General features: G+C 36.9%; 1 protein-coding gene across 1 annotated transcript in view; it reads left to right on the forward strand.

The window, feature by feature from the left end:
• DIP-lambda (Dpr-interacting protein lambda) overlaps nucleotides 1–23,981 on the forward strand; it is a 164,994-nt gene that overhangs the window by 101,686 nt on the left and 39,327 nt on the right. The gene's annotated exons all lie outside the window — the stretch shown is intronic.

A 23,981-nucleotide genomic window follows, 5' to 3' on the forward strand; every position in this document is an offset into this window, starting at 1 on the left:
AATGTATCGCCGCTGGTCATATTGGAGGGATCTTGCTGCAACGTTATCGCAAAGCCGTTTGCTCGCTCGTTATAGGCGTATTAATGGTATATTCATGCGTTACAGAGTACTCTAATATAGTCTAGAACTAGCAACATAGTGATATCCATCTATTCCACATTGAGATGCATAGTCGCGAAATTGGGCACAGAGTAACACGAAAAGGAATCTTAAACTAAATTTAACATCTTGTGAAATTCATTTAATTGAAATTAACATCGCGACGATACGAACTGCGCAAATAACAAATACACTCGTTGTGCAATAAATGAATTCTATCATCCTGCTGGGGGGCGCACGGTTCGAGGATATCGACGGTAATCGCGTTTACTCCAGCCATCCCGATATTTCGTGGGTCATCCGGTTTTAACGGTGAGCATGCACGCGCACATAAACGTTGCACAAGCACCTCACCGCAGTTCGACACACATGCCGGGGTGAGTTTTGCCTGTGGTGGTTGGCTCGCGCGTGCACATTCACAATGACCCTATGAGCTAGAGAGAGAGAGAGAGAGAGAGAGAGAGAGAGAGAGAGAGAGAGAGAGAGAGAGAGAGAGAGAGAGAGAGAGAGAGAAGAGGAAGGGAGGGGTATATAGATGCACGCAGCCAAATGCATCCCTCACCGATAAGAGAGGGATGAAAACGATGCTCGCGGAGTCGACGATAAAGAGCGAAGGGTTGGAAAAGGGAGCGCGAGAGCCAACTTCGCAGACAGTTTAAACCCCACACCGTGCTGCGCCGGTCGGAAATCCGCCCACTCCACACGCGGCCCGCGAATCCGAGCGGTATACTACTTGACCGGTTCAAGTGGAGTCTGAATAGCGAATATCTTCGATATTCACGTCGAAAGTTTTGCCGCGTGCTTCAACGAGCCCACGTGTTATGTTACTTTGGCGCGTACGAAGTTAGCGTTTTACGAATGCTGCTATGAGAGAACTTTTAATAACGGAATCTGTGCCTTTAACCCCAAAACGTTATTAATCTTAAGTAATACAATATTCCTATTGATACATAAATTTTACGTACAAGGAAATAGACTATTCTTAATTAATGTAACACAAATTTTGCATACATTTCACACTTTTAACGGCAAAATATTTATAATAGATCTTTATAAATATAAATAATCTAATTAAATTAATACAAAATAGAAAGGATAAACACACCATCAAATTCAATCTTGAAATGGCAAGAGTAGATATGTAATCTAATTGTGTGTATCCCAGATAACACAAAAAGTGTCTAAAATTGGGTCATGAGACGTTTTTTTACGTCTAAAAGACGACTTAAAGACGTCTTGTGTCACAATTTTAGACTTTGTGTTGTTTGGGATGTCTCCTCGTAATATTTAAGTAAAGTATAATAAATAAAATGATAACACAAAATTGCATAAAAATTGAAATTATTTATTACTCTCTCTTGTATAATATTGACCTAAATTGGAGATCTAAATTGATATATAAAAGACAGAATTTTTAAGAACTTGTCTCTCCGTTTATTCTAATTTTTAACATGACAGATTGGATTTCCTATAACCACTGAAGGCATAACTTAGCGCTAAATAATTTCTCGCTCACTTGTACGTAAAATTTACGTATTGATAGTTTTAAATAAATTCAATACTTTGATTCTATAACTCTCAGTGACAATTATTAGTATTATTACATTGTCGTAGCTTTTTTTACCACATATATAATAATATTCGCATAATCACAATGTAGATAACGATATCGACACTGTCAGAATCAGGATACTGAGGAAGATAGTGTAATGCATTACGGATCTTTGCTACATTATAAAAGAAAATTAAATTCGCATTATTGGAAATAGAAAGCTCGTTCTTATTTTTAGTTGCGTGCATAAATATATGAGCTCGTAATTATTATTCTTTTACGCCTTTAAACATGTTTAACATTTTTCTATAAGTTATGGGAAGTTTTGTATCGAGAAGTAGGATTAATAATTATTCGATAATATTTCTTACATTTTTTTTTATTAAGATTTCCTTGAAATATTGAAGTTATCTTTTCTTTATTTTTATATTCGCTCTTTGGATATTATTTAGTACTCATTTGTTACAAAGTTAAATAAATTGATTAAATGTATCCGCTATCATGATCAAGTGTGGCTAATGTGAAGACTGAAATATACTGCCCACCATTTAATATGTGTGCATAATTAATGGTTATTCTAGCCAAATGAAATTTCGTTCAAGTACCGACGAATTCAAGTCCAATAATACCATGAGAGTATCGTACAAGAGTTAAATTGAGAATTTAGTGGCTTTGAATTCATGCTGTTTGACCTCTCCGCCGCCATGGAAAATATGATTTATTAATTTTCATTGGTATAAGTACATTTGTCGTCTCTATATCTCATTAACTAAATTTGGAGTTCTTTTAATGAAAATCTAATTAGTGAGACAATTGTTCTTATACTACACTGAAAGAAAAGATTGGCTGAATATGGCATAGCATTTTTAATTGATGCAGCAGTCAATTTTTGGTTGCGTTAACCTATCGAAATCTTATACTGACATTGCAGATAGATTAAAGCAACTAAACATTGGCTGCTGCAACAAAAAACTGGCTGTTGCAGCCAATTAAAAATGCTAAGCCATATTTTACCATATAATTTGTTGCAGCAGCCAATCTTTTCTTTCAATGTAGAATTCCTCTTAGTGCAAAGCGTTTTTTTTTTTATATATAACATTGTATTCTGCATAATTAAAAAGGTGCATATCTTCAGTTTTGTTTATTTAGCTTCATATACGTTTGTTATCTCTGGAAAATGGTCACGAAAAATATTTGGACAGTTTTGAGATGTCCCGTGTAAAAGTTCATTATCGCGCTCAGTTGCACGTTCGTGATGATTTTGAAATTCGTAAAAGTTATGACGTCCATGGATTATCGCGGACGACAGCGCACTGATCGACGAATTGCCGGCAAATTGAGTTTGGTCGACACGTTTTCGGGCCCCAATATTATTACGGCAGTCGAACTGACTGGTTTTATTGTCCGCATTAACTGCAGCGGATTTCCGGCCGACGAAGGGGGACGACCGAGAGAACGAAATAATTACCGGTATCACGCATATTTACAGCGCGCGTAAGAGCCGATGGGTTTTAACTGAAATGCGATTTCGCGCCGCGTATTTTCATCAATTTCGCGCGCATTCGAGCTGCTCGGCGGTGTGTAATAGCGTGATTGAATATCTATCGATTTATCATATAACAAAGCGGTCCCTCAATAAGTTTTCAAAAAAGCAGTCATGGAATTAAATAGCATAACGAATATTTGTAGCTCATCACGAGGTATATTTATAAATTACCTCTAATTTGAAAATAATAATTTATAAAAATATGAAGAATGAAGAGATTTTGCAAAATATATGGAATTGAAATAAATGAAGTAAACCCATATAAGTACACGTTCGTCACATTGCAAATAATGTAAAACGTAGTATGTAGTAGATATTAATGTTGATAATAAACGCACGATTATAATGGATACCGCTAAATTACGCTAAATTTCTTGTGGTACTGACCGCTGTCAACGTTTTAATATTGCTCGTATATTTTTAGCTGTACATCGTGATCACGGGATTATTGTCAAAATTAAATTCCAACGGACAATACAATATCAGTAACATTCTCACTTTTCCATTGGTGACCGCGGTATTATTGCTGGAATGAAATTTCGGTGATAATGTAATATCGGTAATATTCTCGTACTTTTCCGTCATGCGCGACCGCAGATTATTATTTGAAATTAAATTTCGCCGAGTCGCGCTGCGCAGTCGTCACGATACGTGCAGCTGTCGATCGCAATCGTACATCTCGATAATATTGCGGGTCCGATTGATCGCGCGAACGGACGTATCGATATGCGCGCGCTCTAGTTCGGTCCCATAAATTCCCAGGACTTGTCGATTCATCAGCGTAAAAAGCGTGACCGTGGCACAGTGCGTACTGCAGAGAAGGCCGTCTGACTTTTACATTATTTTCTCGTTACAGAAATCAAAGCGTGCCATTGGAAACGCTCGATTTCCACTTGAAACATATCTCAATTCGTGCCTTGATTCTTATAAGTCTTTAATATTATACACTTAATGCATCTTACTAAATTGCAATTGCAATATCTCAGATGTAAATAAGAGAGAAAAAAATAATTTTTATTTTAATATATAAATTATAATGATGATGTGTGCGTATATGTATAAATTTAGTAATTTTGAATAACTATAAAATAAATTATATTAAAGTTTTTATTTAAAAAATGTGTCTATAAAAAAATGTTGTACAATTGGATTAAATTCAATAGAATATATATATACATATATTAGTAATATTAAATATAAGATATTTAAGTTTAATATATAATTTTATTAAAGTGTGTGTGTTAATATAATATACACTTATTTAATAGAATATATTTATTATGATACATCTTACAAAAACGTTACTGTGATATACAATTAGATATAAAGAAAAACAGAAGGAAATAGAAGAAGAGAAAAGAGTAATAATTTTTATTTTAATGTACAAATTATAATTATGTGTATTTAAATTATAGTATTAAATGAGTAAGGTATATTACCCACAAAAATTTCCATGTTTATAAAGGTTTATACTCCCTAAATTTTTTAGAATAAAATCTTACTCCAAAAGAGTTAAAATACTGCCATTATTTAAAAAGAGTGAAAAATTTGTACTCTTGAATAAGAGTGGCAGATTTTCACTCTTTTTTCGAAGTGAGATTTACTCCAAAGGAAAGTATTTTTTAGAGTGAAATCTCACTCCTTTTTTGAAGTAACTTTCACTCTAAAAATTTGAAATTTCACTCCAAAAAAAAGAATGAAAATTTGCTATTCTTATATAAGAGTGCAAATTTTTTACTCTTTTTCGATAGTAGCAGTATTTTAACTTTTTTGGAGTGAGATTTCACTCCAAGAATTTTAGAGGATACAACTGGATTAAAATGAAATTAACTTTGCAGAGTGTATATAATATCTAATAATTATTTTGAATATATATACACGCAAAGAATTTTCTTTTTAAATTTACTCTGAAAATATGGTAGTTGTGGTACAGTACAATATTAAAAAAATTTTTACCATTCAGTTCAGTAAAATTAATCAAATTTATTTTATATTTTATTGTAATTTTATTAATAAATGAGAGAAATTTACATTAAAATTCTTCGAAATAAATATAATGTTGTCCCACGACTGTCATATTTTTAGGGTAAACTTTAAGAAAAAATTCTCTCCGTGTAAGATAATAAAAATGCGTACTGATTTCATATTAGACGAGTCAAACACGTTGCGGAGTCTCACGTTGTAAGTTCACGCGCGCGTCGGTGTCCTACAGGAAACTCCGCCGTCCTATAATTGAAGTTTGTCGACATGTACGGTAGCTAACGAGCACGTGGTTGCACTTTCCGGTCGTTCCTATCGTGTGACCCTTTCCGAACGCGTTGGCGATAACGACAAATACAAAACCTAACAGGCGCTATCGATGGTGTCACCATTTCTCCAGCATTGTCCTCGGACCGCAACCTTTTGACTTCGGGACCTATGCTCTCGAGCCAAGATAACCCTTTCGTCTGAATACACCTGAATACGTTCTGTGGACTTTTGTGCGAAACCAAATGTCCGACAATATCACATGGATACATGAAAGAAACTTTACGTTCATACAAAAACACGAATTGTCCGAAAAACGTCGAATTTAATATTTTTTTGTAACTAATTTTTTGTAACAAATTTATTTATTTAAAAAAAGAAATGTACTTTTAGTGGCTTTGAAGAAATTCTTAACAATATTATAACGCTTAATAAATAATAAAAGCAATTATTATATACAGAAAACGTTTTTCCCGTTAATTACAATATTAAAATTAAACTTTACAGAGCAAAATAACTGCGGACAGTAATTTGTTGATATTGATTTAGTGTTTTTATTCTTTGAATTTCGCAGTAGATCGACTGTAAAGTGGTTAGATCACGACTCGATTTCGGATTTTCATCTGATTAATAGTATTGGGATAACTGCAGTAATATAATGATTATATCGCGACCGTAATTTCGATATTTGCACAAACCATCCACGACTTCCAAAAGCATGCGTGGTGCATGTGTGTGCGTGGTAAATATTATACCAATAATTACACATTGCAATGATGCTTTATATTGAACCTCGCGTTCGTAATAACTGAAAGCATACCTAAATTTTCACGACACATTCGCACATGCATACCTTTATATTTTATTTTAACAGAGGAAAAACTACCATTCTTTTTATTATTTTATTTATCCATAATTTTATCGTCGAGAGTACCCTCTTTGATTTATTAAATAATATTTAATATAATATAATTTATATTTATATTTAATTTATTGTAACGATAACTTACACATATATATATATATATATATATATCTGGTCAAAAAATAATTTCAATAGTAGAGAGATCACTAACAGGACATTATCCTGCTTGAAATCAATCCCGAAAATTGTCTCGCATAGACAAGTCTCGTCATTAACGATTGCAATCAGGCCACACTAAGTTATGGTGAGCAGAAATTCAAATTTATTCCATCGATTTCCATTATCAAATGCAGGATCAGGGAGCGATACTTTGACGGATACGCTTCAACAGACTGGCGGGATAACGAGGACGATTCCGGTATCGTCGTATTTATGGGGACGTGCAGCGTGTGTAATAGCTCCGAGGGATATAGGGTAGAACGTAACTCAGCATCAAGAGAGCCGAGCCGGGTCCCGGCCGCACCATCGCCCGTAATCCGGGGCAACACGCTCGCCCCCGTGCACCATCATCCCCCGGCTGCTGCCACCGCCACCACTGTCGCGACCCATAGGATATACCCACACGGGACTGCAACCGCGAACGTTCCACTTGCCAGTTACTTTGAGGTCGGGACACCCACCCTCCGATGCGGTGCCCACCCTTCACGCCCCGGCGGATCCTTCCCCGAGCTTCTCCTGTCCACTCGGATGCGATAGCATCTTAATCGTGCTAATTCGCGCCCACCCATCACCGGCCGACACCGGATATACCGTGTTACCGGTCACGCCGGGATTTTGAGGCTTTAACTCTGTGATAGTATCCAAATTTAATATAGAAGCCTAAGAACAATCGATATATTCGTCGATCGATCGTAAAAGTCTTTTACTGCAGATTTATTTCTGCTGTTGTAATAGCCCAGCCACAGTATCAATTAAAAGTAACATAAAATCTATATCATAATTTTTATTATTATATCTGAAAATTATTTTAAAACAGTCTTACCGATTTATTTTTATTGTAAGAGTAAAATATGTAACAATTTAATATGTAATTCCATCTGAAAAGTGTTTCGAAATTAGCGTTGTCCATTCTCCGACTGATTCCAAAGATACTGTTTTAAATTGTTCTATTCGAGTAGTATATATAGAGTTTAGCGTTATTTCGAAAATTGTCCGTTCCACTTAAAACTTCATTAACTTTGTTTGGGGAAAAAAAAGAAATATTTTTTAAGTGTACTGATTTATTTAGAGTTGTTCATCTCTTGGCATTTTAAAAAACTGCCACTATCTGTGAACATATGTATACTGAAATATCTTAAATTACAATTGAAGTCTGATAATTATATTTACAATAGGAAACGAAATAATTTATTGTGAAACACTGAACTGCTGGACTGTGATATAACCGATAGTTATCCTATACTCGACAAGATAAATCTCTGAAATAAACAGTCGATAAAACAACACTATTTCGGTATTATTCTGCAGAACACTAGAATCAAAATCGGCGATAAAGTGACAAAGCAGGATAAATGCGAAGCTTAACGTACAATGGTCCCTCGCATTTTAATCGAGAACACCGTGACACAACAATGGGCAAAATTCGGATATTTTAGTTTATAATAAATTCCAGATGTATGCATACATATACAATATTGTAGCACAATCGATATTTTTTTACAAGATTAAAGTTAATATTTGACAAAAATTTTACAAGAAATGTTTGCACGAAGAAAAATTAATTTTTTTTTGGTCATTATACCTATTTGAGATAAAATTAAAAAACCAGTTCAAGTCATTCACAATTCATAGCATAATTTTTATCTCATGAATAGTAGATGCGCAAAGACGTTATAAATATAATTAAGGAAAAATAAACTATAATTAAAATATTAATTATTAAAGAAGATTACGCTTTACTGAACGTATAGTGGATATATGGAATTTCTTTCTCGTATGGAATTCTTTTCCGTAAAGACTGAAAGAATCTTTAATAATATACAGTTATTTTTTAATTACATAAAAGGACTTATTATTTGAAATAATTAAATACGCAATGAATTTGTTTATTTATGGCAAAAAACTGTATAATGCGTCATTTATTTTCTTTCTTTATTTGAAAAATTCTTGGCTTGTTTGCCACATTCATTTTTTGTTACTACTACTCACAATGTAAACGGAAAAGTTTCCCATGATTCTATATTATCTTCTCATTGAATGAAAGTTAGAAATCGGCATAAGAATGAAAACTTTGCTCTCCAGAAAATTGTTCAAAGTCGGCACTGAATATCGGTTTCCGGGACTCTACCATTGTTCAAGAAATCGAAGATCGCACACTATATTTAAAGTGAATTACAGCAGCATCGCATTTAAGAATTTCATCAACTCTTTTTTCAATCAATACGCCTTTTATTTAAATTATTAAAAAAATAATGTCAGATATATAATATATATAATGACGAAAAAGTTTGAGAAACATTTTTGTAATAGAACGGTGCAAATTTTGCGTAATTTTTCTAACTATTAAATGTATCATTTAATAGATAACATATCAACAGTGTAGAAACTTAGAAGAAATTAAACTGATAATATAAATCATCTATACATGATGACATCTGTTTTTATTTTTATATATTCATTCATATTATAAATAATAAATCTTTCCATTCTAATGATTTTTTATTTATTGATATTTTTTAAAAATCCTAAAAAAATTAAATTTAAATTGATTTGTATTGATTGCAATTATCGAACGTTTAATTTCTCATCCTACAAGAAATATCCTAAAAGATATTTAACGCGAGATTCTTCAATATAGAGGCGATAGTGCCATTTGAAAATGATTCGACCCGTTTCGGGGGTAGGTCGGCGGAAATACGAACTTCAGTAATTATTGCCGACGTAATGTCTTTACCGAAGTGCCGAACCTAAAAGCATCGTGAAGCATCCGTCCGGAAAGTATGAAGTAAGGGAGGCTGTAACTAAATCGCCTTACGGCTCGCTACGAATGATGTTCGGGCGTAACGTAAGTACCGACGACAGCTCGGTAAATCCGATACGGCGAACATTATCCTCCGGGAGTCGTCTTACTTCGCGTTAACCTCGATTCACGAAAGGATCACACGAGTGCTTCGTGAAACACGTTAGTAACACAGAGCATGGACTCTCTATCTCTCGGAGAAAACGTAAACGTTTACAACTTGACTGCGGGCGAGGGTGAAAAATTCCGTGATATGATACTTCTCTCGCTGTTCCAGAAAACGACGACAGTTAAAGCTTGATTCCTTGTAAAACGAAATATATAGTTCTTATAACTTTCGTACTTTATATTATGACATACATTTAATTTCTTGAGTAACGAAAATAATTGTAATATTATTTTAGTAAGATTATAGTGTAACGAATATTTGTTAAAATAATATATTAAAGCACTTTATTTTTCACACCGCATGAAATTTTAATGACAAGTTCTTTGATGAATATGCAGTTTCCTTTAGCGAAAATAGGAGCTCATCGTTTATCCCAACTTTCCAAATTTTAATTTTAAATATCTTGGTGCTAACTAAGTCTTAGATGAAATCTTTGTTATAGCAAAATTCACTTAAGATTACTGAAAAACAAGAGTATATACGAGATTTCTGAAGCGTAATTCGCAAAAATCTAACTTTCAATATTAAATATCTCTATAATGAAATATATTTTTAAAGTTATTGCGACGTCAAAAAGATATGTTAATATATTATTAACGTGTCTACAATAAGAAAGATGTTTTCTATTCGAAACCAATAAAATATATAATAATATATTCTAATATACGATACGTACAATATAATAGATGTTAAAATATTATATATATATATATATCTATAACATTTATTACATGTCACATAAATGGCACACAATTATTATTAATGTGCCTACAGCGACATATCTTTTATTCGAAACTAATAGCGTACGCTATTGTATTTTGATATGATATTAAATGTTATACATATCTAAAATTTATTACATATTATACGAACGGCATGCGACTGCATTGCCTAAATTTTCTTCATCCTAAATGTATCATTTAATAAATCTATTATGCTACCTAAAATATATGCAGGAATATTTATTGGCACCTGTTATAACTCGCATTGAATATCTGCACATTGCACCTTAGAAATTCATTGCTAGAATATGGAGTTGTCGATAGAACATCGAATATGCAGACGCGATGAAATTATTATAAAAGTTAGTCGAGAGAGGCCGGCGAAGAGAATTTCTGCTACTTCAGCGCGACTGTCGCTGAAACTTCCCGTAAAATAGATGTTTGGATAACTTTAAGGAGGAGGCCGACCCGGCGCCACGAAATAACGTGTGCAAAGTTTGTTCCCGTCTGCTTGAGAAGACGTTTAGTCGTGTCTTTTTACCCTGCCATTTAATGTCAACGATATTTTCGTACTCGCGTGCAACGCCATTATTTTTACGTCGCTTGTTAAAAATTTTATATCAGAGAGCTACATGATTACGTTAAACGAGATCATTTTGACATCTCGGCTTTAGTACAAATTTTGAGTGTTGGCACATCAGCTCCCATTTAGCTTTTAGTATTTTTGGAAGAAAAATTAAACGATCCTTAATACTTTTTATCAAAGTTATAATCGAGAAAAGAAATGGAGCTGAAGTAAACTTTTGTTACAACGAATTTCAATGAGCTTACAAATTGGGCTTATTCTATCGCAGTTTCATTACGTCGAATAATTACTCTTCAGGTCTGATTTGGAATCAATCGAATCTTCTTTTCCACCTACATTTGTTACAGGAAAGTTTCCTCGCATAAAGAAAAGCCCATCGATAATCTTCGCTCTTTAAAATTCCTCGAAAGGAGCGAGCGCTCGCATCAACGCCACGTTAAAGGAAATTTTCCGCGGATAACATCGTAAGGAATTCTTTATCGGTCGAAGTTTGACGCAAGAATTTATGACTTTGCCGCAAGTAGAAAAAAAGACATCGAGCGATCGGTTGTCGGTCCTCGGTTCTCTCGAACTTCTAGCGACGATGTCGTCAACACTTCGTCAAGGCAGCGTTTCATCGCAGCGTATAACGCTCATTGTTTTAGAAACATGAACAAAATTTTTTTTCGTATTAAGTATAAATTATACCTATACATGTTATCAAGAGTGCAGCAGATTCGTTTTAATTAACCAGCAGCTCTTCATTCAATTAAATTCATAAACTTGTTTGTCACGACGAGAAAAACTTCTAGAGTATACGAGCGTGAGTCGGTTTGACATTATCAGACAGTTCCGGAGCTAACGAATCTACTCTCGCAGATGTGAAAATAGTGGGACAGATGGAAAGGGCAGGACGACACGGGGGAACCACCTTCGTCCCGATAAATCATCCCAGGGAAAAACTTGCGGGTCACTCTAGCTGTAACGGGAAAACGTGGTCCACTTGCTATGCGAGCAGCGCGCGGCGCGCGCGCGCCGTGATATTCCTTGCATAATTATTGCCGTGTCGGCTTTCGCGGGAGGAGTGAAAGAGGAGGAGGAGGATAGGGATGGGGGTGGAAAGAGGAGGGATTTCTTATCTATTCCTGACTGGAATACAGGATGGCGAGTCACGTCCGAAGGATTTTTGCGTCACGTGCCGGCTGTTCTCCTGTGCCCGGCACTCGCGAGAGATGGATTTGCTCTCTCCTCGGCGAAGAGAGGAGAAGAATCAATTCGCAGGAGCAGCCGAGCGGCATGATACGCCGAGACGAGATCGTGGCGTGCGTATGGCAGGGTGAAGGGCTGCGGTATTTCCCTCCTCCCCCTTTTCCCGATAGGTACCTACTCCATTTTCCTGAATGCGCTATATTCGCTCCGCGAATCATGCTATGCGTGGAGTTGATAATGAAATTTTTATAAGTAGATTCGCGAAATTGAAATATGTTTTCGAAGATCTGAGAATGCATTTAGGATAAGTTCGAAGTAGTCTAAAAGAATTTGTGTCAGGTGATACAAAATCCTTGGGTATTAATTTTAATTATTCAGAAAATATGATATGATGTCGATAATAATTATTTGTGAATTAATTAATTCATGATTGAAAACAAACTCACGAAATATATTTCTACGCAACATTACGGATGTTAGAAAGACATGCGAAAATATATCTCGGGAAATTGAGTCAGGCTCTATAATACAAGTATAAATAATATCATAATAATCATCTTATTTATTACGCAATACTGAACAATAATCTGATTAAATTTTGAAATTGAAAATTTCTACGTTCGTTTTACAATATTTACTTTGCATAATTAATTTGATATTATTCCGTTTTTGTGTTTTCTATTTTTTCCTGGTTTTTTTTTCAATGGTAAAAATGGCAAGTTAAAAAGAACAGATTTCTAATTGCTGTCTTCATATTTCTCATCTACGTCAAGCCGTTATGATCGATCTGTACACAAAAGAAAATTTTATACTCCAATTAGTAACCCAGTAATTATATCTCATGTTTTAAATATCTCGAAACAATCGAAGAGCTTGGAAGTATATTTCGAGTTCGATTTTAGCTTATTGGCAAATTTCCATAATGAGTTTCTTAAAAATTGCGTACTCACCCACTTTCTTGCCTTCGCATAAAAGTATCGTTTTCTACTTTAGGAAGGCTTCCTAAAGAGAATGACTCTCATCGGGAAGGATCAGTGGCTTCGAAAGCCCCAGGATTACGATTTTCCGAGTCCGCTCGCGACATTCGAAACATTCTCTTGCCAGAAATGAGGGTAAACGCTTCTAAAGCGACCAACTTTCAAAATTCTGTAAAACTTGACACGAAATAATGACAGATTCGTGAAAGGGACTTTTGGACTTTCAGAGATTAACCTTTTCGAATGGTAACAATTGCTCTCGTTGATTCTTGAATTGTCGACTGTGTCTGTTAGATTTTTTAAGACACATACTTATTTGCCAATTATATAAACAATTACTTGTAATGTTCTTTCGGAAAACTTTTGTCTTCTTTTTCTTAACTCTTTGAAGAAAAAATCTGATTGTGAGATTGTAAGTTGCATTTAAGATATCTTGTTAATTCTACGAAAGTTGCGGCGTTTCTGAAAGAAAAGATTCGTGAAAACGAAGGGACGACGATGCTATTTAAGAGTGACACGCCAGTCCCTGTTGTTGCTGCCAGTTGCAGCGACTTTATCCGAGACGGGAATATCGAGTTTACTGCCCGTGTCACGGCACGTGGCCTTTCGTCGAGACGAACATCGCGAAGTTTGCCCGTCATTTTATGCGGTACACGAGAGCCCGCGGAAAATAATTAACGGCGTTGCTTGGAGAATCGCGTGCGCGCCGCGTGTTCGGAGTAAGAATACCCAGCCGCGCTTCCCATGCGGAAATGGTTGGAACGATTCAAGAACGTTAACGGAAGGGGATATTTGGAGTCTGACGGCAGCGGTTTATTCGCGCGGAATTTTCCCGGTGGCTTCTGTAAATTTGTATTCGGTCCGAGATAGCGTGCTTCTCGAGAATTCAAACATTAGCAAGCTAAATAAGTTCTCTATCGAGAAATATCTACAAAAACAGCGAAAATGAAGAATGATCTATTAATTCCTTCCAAATTTTATTTTTTTTTTTATTTTTTTTCGGTAGAACGCGTTTCAACTCTGTTGGAAAAATTTTCGAATGGTATGTATATGAGATATTACCACTGAAATATAATACCTACTGAAACGCGCGCGGACCCTCGCCGCCTTTGTTAGCAGTGATCCGAGAGAAATTATTTCAAGTGGTATCTTCGTCCTTTTCGAAGTTATACTGCGCATATATCGTAAACAGTAGTGGGGCTCATATAGTTTCGGGAAAAGTTAAAATTATAATAATATACGTAGCATGCCAAATGTCAAATGTATGTTGAATCTCATTTATTATTGTTTAATATTTAGATATGGTGAAATACTGTTGTATTAAAAATGACAATATTGTACTAAAAAAGGACAAGGATACCACTTGAGATCCTCTTTGTCGGATTGCTAAACTAGCGCCAGCGCGCGTTCTAGTAGGTATTATATTTCAGTGGATATTACAGACGAACGCGAATCTGAAACGTGAAATTCATGATGGTCCCCGTCCATTCCCATAAAATTGCGTTTCGTGACGTTGACAATGCACGATACGGAGATATAGGCGATGATCCGACTGCGAAAAATTCGGTGAAATTAACGCGTCGCCGTCTTTTTCACAGCGCGACGTTTTGGGCATGCGGGTCGTAAATTTTGGCGGATCGACGCGTTGCGTTTTCGCACCTTGTTTATTTTTTTTTTTTTTTCGACGCTGGCGAAATTTACAACCAGGGCTGTAAAGCTTACGCGATAATGTGTGAGTGTGATGCGCTTGCATTTCGCGGCTGCTTCTCCGGCGCTTGAAACACTCATTTGAAAAATGAAGTTTACGGCGTATATATTGTATATTTTTTTTTTCGCGGTATAAACGGCTCGTGTCGGGCATGAAAACGTATGCAATTTTCCGTCTCTGAAAACTTATTGTGTAGATTAATTAAGCTCACTAAAGTATTATTAGAAAATTATTTGTTAGACGAGTATATTATTGCGAAGAACGAATTTCAACGAATTTCTCCGTTGAATATTGTCTCTATTTATTTTCAAGTATTTTACAGATGATGTATTTATTTCGGAAATTAATATCGATCGTTTTCGAAATAAATGGTCCATGTACTGACAAAGATATATAGAGACGTTCACTTGTTCGACAAGCAAAATGATATTCAAGGGAGTACATCGCCGCGCATAAACGTCCCGATTAAAGTAGGTGTCGTGCGAAAAGGATTGAATGGTAACCCAACGTAAATGGTACACCCACCCTCGTTCGCACCCAAGCCTTCCTTTCGCTCCCTATTTTAATTTCTGTTTACGTACACATGGCGCAAATATTGGCATTTAAAGTGGCTTTAAAAGGGTCGTCGGACCGTACGTTGCGGTGCGTGAAATCTTCTCCAGCTGCTCGTAACGGCGGATTAACGATGTAATAATTTTTACAGCTTTCTAGACTTTGTCGCGTCGATGAAATTTGCAACGCGAATGACGCGACTGACACTTCTCGGTAATATCATGTACATCGTCGCTCGATATTGCCTTTTACAAAGATGAGTTTTTCGACTTCAAAGCGGAACGGATAGTGAACAATTAATACAGATGTTGTAAGTCTTAATGAGTTTTCTTCTCTCATTTATAATTTGAATGTCAGTAGCTTCTTATATTTAGCTTTCATCTAAAAATAAACTTGTCAAACGATAGGGAGAGATAACTTAAATTATCTCTCCCTCTGTCGCAATTTCGAAGACATCGCTCGATAATAACTATCGTCAACAGTAGTATTATTATGACGTATTATTAGGTGTTAAACTTAATTCCTGCCGTTTTTCGTCTCCAAAATTGATTTGTTTCGAAGGGAAATACCTTAATCAAAGTATTATTAATAAAGTATTATTAATTAGTAATAAAGTAGAAAATGGAGGAAATTACTTTGATTAAGGTGTTCATTCATCTTCCCTTCGAAACAAATTAATTTTGGAGACGAAAAACGGCAGGAATTAAGTTTAACACCTAATATATAAAATGAAACTCGTTCGAGGGCAGTCACAGTGATTGTGAATGGTTTACTCTCTGCGAGGAGACCATTAAGAATCCATACGGTTCGAACGATGACGATAGTTTATGTGCGGACGGTCGGCTTTGATTTACAGAACGACGTGTTCAAGGGTGACCACAAGCTTTTTAGGAGCGAGAATGCTCGGCGCGTGCGAGAAAAGTAGCGGAGCAGCACGTTCTGTATGCACGGCATGGCGCCGGAACACGTTTCCTCTATCAGAACGTCGTCGTCGTCGTCGTCGTCGTCGTCGTTCCGGCGACCTGCTAGTCGTTCGCCCATCGAAATGGACCTTTGCCGACCGAGGGATATTTCATATAGCACGACGTACGGTCCGTCGGTCTTTTAAGACCACTTTAATCGCCGATATTCGCGCCGGCGTGCGGCGAACGAGAATTAAAATGGGGCGGAAAGGATAGGGTAAGGGAGATGACAGGAAAATGAGGGAGAGAAGCGAGAGAGAGAGAGAGAGAGAGAGAATGTTGCTCCCGTTACTCGCATAAATTTGCTTCGACCCATTCTGCGAGCTCCAGCACGCAGTAATTGCAGCGGGAAATTAACCCTCAAGTTATGTGTTGAGAGCTCGATGTTGCAGAGCCATTACGGAGTCTTAAATAATGCGTAACAATTCTTTTTTCATTTGCTAATGGAAAAAGAATAGCGATTCTTACCTTTAATTTTCGTGGATCCGTCTCGTGATTGAGACATACCACAAAAATCCTCTTCTCCTATTTTTAAGCGGTTTATTTAAACTTTATTTATTAGGCGTTCTTACAAGTAACCCTATATCTTCTATCGAAATGTTATAAATGCATATACTCGATATGTATATAACTGCAATGTAAGTGTGATAAAACGCGAGAAAAATAGGCACATATAACGCAAAACGGAAGAAGATCACGATGGAAGTAGAATGGATGGGGGAGGACAAGGAGGAACTTTGGTGGCGACAGGGAGAAGACGGTTGATTAGATTTTCTAGGGGAAGAGGGAGAGGAGAGACTGTGCGCGAGGTGGGTGCAAGAGGTTGGCAAATGCAGCGCGTGTTCATGTCGAGGACATACGAGGAATCGTATTATCGACTCCCCCGACTCACCCATTCCTCTTCTTCCCTCCTCGTTTCCTCCACGGTTGAAGGCGCGACGGGGATGAGGCAAACCAAGGAATTATGGAGGAATTGCATACGTGCGCTGCGTCCCCGATGTTGTATTATATAAACCGCGAGTATAGTTGGACCTCTACCTACCCTTTCAGTTTATATAATAGGAGGGTGTACGAGAGGACGGATGGATGTGGGATGCGAGCAGAGACGCACGTTCGCGCATCCATCGTGGAATGCTTAAAGGAATCACAGCGTGCAGTCGGTGCGCGCCGCACCCTCGAGATGTTACTCTGGAGGCAAGGGAAGAGGAGGAAAGAAGTAAACACTCACTATTCCGTCGCGCCAAAGTGTTTCCGAGTGGTTGGAACGAAAGTGCATCTCTTTATACTGAGAGAAGTTTCGCGCGCGCGCGCGCGCCGCGTCCGATTTCAATCGCGAGCCAATTTATCGATCGGATGCGTTCCACGAATTTTTCACGATGCTGAATTATGCGGCACAAACGGCGCGGTGGCACAATAACAGGTACGATAGAAACGATCGTCTGGCTCTAAATGCGACGCACGTAGAATTCGTGACGTTACGCGACTTATTAATGTGAATCGATTTAAGCGTTAAAATACACACGAAGGTGCAGAAGGATATATTTGCCGGATCAAGTCTAATAATAAAAATTACATTTTTGATCTTGCTACGTAATTGATTTTGCAATATTAACTTGCGTTATTTCGGACCCTTTTATTTTATTGTCCGTAAATTAACGAGATACGCTCGGGGATTAGCCGTTAAAGAATATTAGCTGTTTTCGTACGGATCGTACGTTTCCGTTTCAGCAAGACATAATTTATGTGACTTTGATTGAGTTCGTTGGGTCGGAAAGGTTTAATGGCTTAGCAGAACTTCACTTGTGGCAAGAGATATAATTTTATAGCGTTGTAAATTGAGTATTGAGAACAAAGAGAAGTTAATTTCAAATGAAATTTCCTTTGAATAAACTTTTGGCAACATGTCAGCCAATATAATTTAACAAACATCGCAATGTAAACCGTATCAGGTCAGAGAGAGGTACTCTACTTTAAGGCATTTTAATCGGGCCAATTCGTTGCAGAAGTATTTTGTACAAAGGTCGATAGTATAACTTACGCTGCGCGAAAGCTTTTTTTTTTTTTGTGAGGAAAACATTTCTGACCGTTGAAATTCCGGACGTAGAAAATACCGTAGTTACAGTACACCGAGAGAGGATCGTTCCGAGCCATATACGACACACGTATAGCGCGCAATAAGGGTTTAACTGGTGTAGGTAATACGAAAACCGGTATCGGCGTACGAGTGCCTGCGATCGAAAGAATCGCGCTACGCGGAGAATCGCGGGCAACTTATTTCTCTGCAAAAGAGAGCCGTAACAAGCGGAATCGACGGGCCGTGTACGATTGGACTGGTTAAACGAATCGCGAAGCCAAGTCTGCTGGAGAAACATTTCTGATTAGACTTTCGGGCGTTCCGAGGAGAGGCCGGAAGGTGGACACATGTTCTTGTCCTCATGTTACCGATTTAGCGATTTTGTCGCTAAATTTAGTGATTTCAGATATCATCTTGGCGGACAAACTTTAGCTAATACCGATTTTAATTATAAGTTAACAATATATTCGTATGTCATATAATATACAGCCTTGTATAAATTATTTTGGGCTACTTTGGGCTATTTTAACGCTATATTGGCTATATAGATGTAATTATTTTTGAGATTTTTCAACACCATATGATCTCAATACAATATTATGATATTTACAAAAAAGGATTTTAAATTTTCGGAAAATTTATTTTAATGTTCTTTAACACATAGATAATTTTTGTATAGTTTAATAGAGAGCACGCGACTTTTGGAACCGTATAAACCGAAAATCGCGATTCGTAGGGTGCACAGAATGGGAAATGGAAATGTATCGGGGGTGGGCACGTGTACGAGAGAGTAACCAGTTGCCGTATCGCCCGGTTGAATAACTGCGATCCACCTGTCACGAGCAGGTACAAACGTCGAACAGTAGAGGGAGGATCGAGATGGTCGTGGAAAACATACCGACACAGTGTGCGCATGCTGTTGGGGCAAAATATCGTTCTTTCTTCGATTCCATAAAATTTATCAAACGACCCACCCCGCTGAGAGCAACCGATACACGTTGCGTCTCACGGTCGTTCGCAGCCCGCGCAGATTGCTCTCGGGAGAAACGAGGGAGGCGTGCTGTGCGACGTCGCGATTTCTGATAAAGTGAAAAGCAGTAATCGACTGATTGACCTATATACAACGCTTTTCGGTTCCGCATTGTGGCTAACTAAAATTTACGTTTTTGCAACTTTTTTATAGACCTTTTTTCGGACGTTAATTAAATTATACCTACATTATGATCACGATTACATTTGTAATAAAAACATATAAAATTCGCTAAATCGTTAAACATATTAAATATCTAATAATAATAAATATTTAAATTAATAAATTATTAAATTGTATATTTATATCATCTATAAACGATACAAATATGATACATAAATACGATACGTGTGTCAATATTTTTATACATATGTTTTATTATAAATTGCTTTAATTATAAATTTACAACGATATAATTTAAACTGTATAAATTATATAATTTATTTGGTCGGTACAGAAGCTGAATTGTACCGCTATTTCATTTGTACCGTTTATATATTTTTAATAAAATTTAACAATTATATCGTTATGCTCCTTTTATTTAATTCGTATAATTTATATAATAATAAAAAATTCTAGTAATATTTTTAGAAACGATTTTGTGGGAAAAATTTTAAGCTTTTACGTTAGAAAATTGAAAATTTTCGTAAATTTTACTGAGAGAAAGGATTTTGTTAATTTAGCAAGCCACCAGTACCTTTAACCGGTGTTCGGTAAATATATGATAACAAATTATGTTGTTGTGATTGCTGCTAGTCTGCTATACCAACCAATTATTAGTAATAGAAATAAACTATATAGAATCTAACTTATCTTTTGGATAGACTTTAGCTTGTTTACATAGAATTCGTAGATGATCGTGGAGTCTTAAGTCGTAGGAAACCGATCAAGCACAGTCAAATATAGGGAGAATACTTGACTAGAATTAGTCAATTTCTTACGATTTGAGACCCTGCAACCGTCTACGACTTTTATATATATATGAGCCTCTTATTTGCTAGCGATACTATTGATTATTTGTTACATTGACGAATTAATTTGCAATCGTAACAAATCGATCGTTTTTTTAACAAATATCACATTTGCTTTCCCTTGATTTGTTCCTATAACAAAATCATTTCTCCCAGTGTTGTTTTGGATACATAACATGTCTATAAGATGTGAAAGCTTATTTTATCCAATTCATAGTTTTCTATATGTAAAAATTACCAAATTCAAAAGAGTAATTTTTCGAAAATAAAGGTTTTAAAACCTTTCTTTTAAATTTAAATTTCGTTCATTTTCAATAAAGTTGCTTGAATTTTGAAGTTCGTATAGCTACAAACTGCTGTTCCAACTCAACATTATTATTAAAATTTTTAATATAGGTGTGTATTAGATCGTTGAAAAAACTAAAAATTCGAAAAAAGCTTTTATGGGGGCTGTTGAGTCAAATGAAAAAAGTATATATTTACAGTGATAACGAATTTTTGCCGAATAGAAAAACTAGTGTTGTACAAAAAGCGAATGAAAAGCGCTCGCTGAAGTGAAGTAACAGGTATTGAAATATTTAAGAAATACATCACTCGCTGTTTCCAATCTCCCCCGAGGGAAAATCAGCCGGTTAATAATAGTCAGTCGGACGTTTCATTTCGCGCGATATTTCGTTACAAGTGGCGAAACGAGGTTTTCATTCTGTGAATGCAGGCGGTCGTTCCATTTCTCGTAAAAGCCCGTGAGATGCAAAAGACATACGCGCGGGGGCAGGGGGAGAGAAAGAGAGAGAGGGGGGGGGGAGGATTTTAGTTGTGTATTCGGAAATAGAAGAGGCGCGGTGTCGAGACGAGGGTAAATAGAGCGACTCCGTAACGCGTGCATTGAATGGAAAGATTTATTTGGCTGGCGGGGCGACTGTCACCTGAGCTGCGCAAGTCCGAAACTACACGCTGACTTGTTTACATTGTGCCATTTTCACAAAAATTGCACGCATGAAAACGTTCAGGATGCTGAGTTATAATCACCAATGGACAACGTCGCGACTACAAAATTTATTTCTTCAAAAAATTGCGAAATCAAGATGTGAGAAAATATTGTTTTAAAGCTTTGATTTACTGTATTTGATTAATTATAGTTAATTCATTATTATATATATAATTATATTGTAGCGTATACAATTATTTCATTACACGCTTTCATTTTTTTTTCTTTTGAAAATATGATCGATCGCACGGATAGACCAATCTCGCGCACCGTAGGTGTATGTGAACTACACACACTTATGTTTTATGTAGAGCACCCAACCTACCGATTGCTAAGCACTTCCGCCTCTCGACTCAAGATTCTCTTTACTCTCGAGACCTTTTCACCTTCGCGCTCTTCAATTCTGGATGCAATTTTCCGTCTGATAGATCGCCGCTTATTTTCTTAGATTGCGCCGTTGGGCTACGGCAGTTCGCGTCTTGCGTGCTCGCCGACCGCGACAACGAACGAATTACGTTGGATTCGAAGAAATTCCGGAAATTCTCGACTACCAGGGATAGCATTGCATCAGTTTACGTTCGCGGGATATAAACAGCGCAATTACATCTGTAAATGCGATGTACGTGCCGCGTTAGGTGAATAATGACATTACGAGACATAAATCGTAGGCATCGACTCTCGGTGAACATAACGGTGAATATATTAACAGTAAAAGATACAAAGTGATGGCGCGGACTGATGGATGTCCGGTCAAACGCGCGAAGAGAAATAAAAAAAAGCCGCTGATTTACCTAAACGATCAAACTTCGGTTGAAATTTCTCGTAAAAGCCCGTTTTTACGCGACATTAACCTTCGGTGTGTTTATATACTTTTTGTACCTCGTACCCTGCGTGTTTAAAATATAGTGCCATCAATTAATTTCGTTGACAAGTTATTCCAATAATCCAAAAAATGAATTGTAATTTACATTGTTATTATTTCAATTGGACTTCAATAATTGATTCTTATATATAATTTTATCATTATTTTATATACTGTCTCATGTCAATTAACATCTAATAATGGCAAAAAATATTGATAATAATAATTATAAACGATAAAAAAAATTATACGAAGAAATGGCTTTCTGTAACGTTCTTGTGTTTCGCACACAATAGTGATATGTACATAACAGGTAATTATTTAACTGGGCAGAATCGATTCATTCTCTCTGTTGCGTAAAAATGTTTTTTTTTTTTTAACGAAGAACACATTTTCATCTTCGCGTTGGCCGCGTCCCAATTTCGTTCGCACGTCCATTATTTTCATACGATTATTTCGTACACGTTCGAAACTGCAGGCGACCGAGCTGACAGTGAGGGATTTCGGCGCATAGAAACGCGCGCGAAATCAAATTCGGTGGTTTTACCTTTCAAATTGAAGTCGTTTAATCGACGCCGGAGTGTCCGCGACAGAGACCCCCCATTGTTATTTCGAATTGAATATATGCCGTTTTATGTCGCGGCGCGACCTCGGCCTGCCGACGGGAAACCTGCATCAGCCATAATCGAGTTGCATTTTGAACGATCCGCGTGGATTTGATTTCTTGCCTTGATTCAAAGATTAATGAGCAGTCATTATATACGCGCTTTGCGGCAAATCTAGATTTTTACCACAATGGCGGTATTGTGAAGAGAAAGGGATGCGATTCAATGCCCCACATATCTATATTTTAATTAGTCGCCTCGAAATATTTCGAGTTAATAATCTAATAAATAAAATAGAGCCATCGTGTAATTGAAAAGCATATTCGCGAAGATTTAGATTATTCCAAATTACAAATATTATCATTTAGAATGAATTCAAATTACGCAAATATTATCATTTGGAATTAACATAATTGTGAGAAACAGCAAGAAAGTTACTACTTAACTTGACGAATTAACTTGGAATGAACTCGTTCGTTCGCTCGCGCACAACCTTATTGAATTAGCTGCCGCCCTGTCCTGCGTAACGTCTGAGTAGGATATCATCCCTGAGTCTCATCCCCGAGCGAGCTGTGTGTGTGTGTGTGTGCATGTAGCTGGGGAGAAATTAAGCGGAGCTCCGCGAAAGAGTTTCGATTCTGCTGCATAATGCACTTCGGACCATGCGATAGAAATTCCACGGGCACTCTCCGTCTCTAGGGATTCTCTGCGTACTTCAAATTTTCCACAAACGAGTTGCTAAGCGCGGCTTAGCCCAGCCTTCTCAATGCGGCAAGCATTATGAAGTTGGCTCCGTTCCTGTTTTCGCTACCGCGAAAACGGTTCTTCTCGATCGTGCTTTTCTCTGCGCGGGAGATCCTATCCTCTTTTCTATCCTATTCCCGTCATATTCATTAACGGCGACCAAATGACACGGAATTGCGGCTAAAAGTGCGCGTACTTTGTCGCGTAACAAGGTTCGGCTATCCTGGTACGATGTTACCTTGAAGAGTATGGTACCTTTATGTCGCTGACACACATTCGCACGTGTGAGTGTGTGTGTGTGTGTGTGTGTATTACTGGCCGTGGTACGAGGGAGCTTTTAAAAATATAATTGGCACGTCATGTGGAAGGTGAAAACACGAACGTCGCATCGTTGTGACGCGACTTTTTAATAATTACGCTGTTTTTATTACCCCAATGCGCGCGGTCCGCTAATGGCGGCGAAATTATGGAACGTATTAATTCGCGGAAGGGGGATGGCAGATACTGAAAGACAA

The sequence above is a fragment of the Trachymyrmex cornetzi genome, unplaced genomic scaffold (assembly GCF_001594075.2).
Source record: "Trachymyrmex cornetzi isolate Tcor2-1 unplaced genomic scaffold, Tcor1.1 scaffold299, whole genome shotgun sequence".
Classification (NCBI taxonomy): Eukaryota; Metazoa; Arthropoda; class Insecta; order Hymenoptera; family Formicidae; genus Trachymyrmex; species Trachymyrmex cornetzi.